Below are 1,516 nucleotides of genomic sequence, written 5' to 3'. Positions count from 1 at the left end.
GACGCTTAGATGCGCTCCTTTCCAATTCGGGACCTCGATCCCCAGATTGGAAAGGACCGCATCTTGGTCGTTACAAGACCATGAGTTGTTCGGAATAGATTTGATTAAAGAGTCTATAGAGAAGGTTAAGTTGATTCGCGATAGACTCAAGGTAGCCGAGTCCACGCAGAAGAGCTATGTGGATTCAAAATGCAAGGAGACAATTTACGAAGTCGGAGACAGATTTTATCTTCGTGTGTCCCCACTTCGAGGAGTTAAGCGTTTTGGAGTTAAGGGAAAGTATCACCATGTTTTGTGAGACCATACAAAGTTTTGGAACGTATGGGAGAAGTTGCTTACAGGTTGGAATTGCCAGAAGGATTGTCAGGAGTCCATGATGTGTTCCACGTTTCCCAGTTGAAAAAGTGCCACGCCGAGATGGCCGATATTCCTCTGAGAGATACAGTGCCACTCGAAGCAATTCAGTTGAATAGCGATTTGACTTACGAGGAGAAACCAGTGAAGACTCTCGAGTTAGCCAGCCGAGTCACACGCAACAAGGTTATCAAGTTCTGCAAAGTTCAATGGAGCCACCATACCGAGGATGAAGCCACCTGGGAACGAGAAGAAGACCTACGGAAGGATCACCCGCACCTATTCTCTAGCGAACCCGAATCTCAAGGGCGAGATTCATCTTAAAGGGGGTAGGTTTGTAACATCCCAAATTTTCAATTTGGAATGTTATACATTAGATCATCACCGCGTATTATATTTTTATTTGCATTCTTGGTTGATCCTAGAAATTCTACGCAACTCAAGGACCCACGGAGAGAGTTGGGGATTTCGATATTTTCATATTCGAGTTTTCTCAAAATGTGAAAAGAGGATCATTTGGTTTTAATTATTTTCTCTTCAAATATTCCTTATATGAAGTAAAAGAGAGGGGATAAATTGACTTCTCCAAAATAAAGAAGTATTAAAGGAAAAAAAATTAAAATCAAATAAGAATTTTATTCGGAGTTTTATTGCTATTTTATTTGAATTAAGAAAACAAATCATTTTTCAAAATTGCATTAGAGGCCCAAATAAATGTTCACTTTGTGTGGCATATTTTAAGAGGACGGGGAAATTTTATTTCGCGATTTTTGGAGTTCGTTTGATATTTCCTTTAATTTTTTTTCTATCACGTCGGATTAAAAAAAAATTCAACCGCCTCGATTTCCATGCCCGACCTGGACTCCGACCACGAGGCCTTTAAATAGCGAGCCGAGGCCCCCACCTACGCCTTGATTTCCGTGCCACCGCCGCCTCAATTTCCGTGCTGCTGCCTCGATTTCCACGCACCCGCCGCCGACCTACACGCTGCCCGAGGTACCGGCGAGATCTATCTATATATTATTTATATTTTTTTTATTTTCTGTTCGTCAGATTTTTATTTTTCTAAGAATTTTCCGCTATTTATTTCCGATCGCGATTCCTGATCTGATTTTCGTTTTAGTTTATCTTTTCGCTCGTTTATCGAAATCTGATGATTCAA

The sequence above is a fragment of the Hordeum vulgare genome, chromosome 3H, assembly GCF_904849725.1.
Source record: "Hordeum vulgare subsp. vulgare chromosome 3H, MorexV3_pseudomolecules_assembly, whole genome shotgun sequence".
Lineage (NCBI taxonomy): Eukaryota > Viridiplantae > Streptophyta > Magnoliopsida > Poales > Poaceae > Hordeum > Hordeum vulgare.
This window is presented reverse-complemented; position numbering follows the sequence as displayed.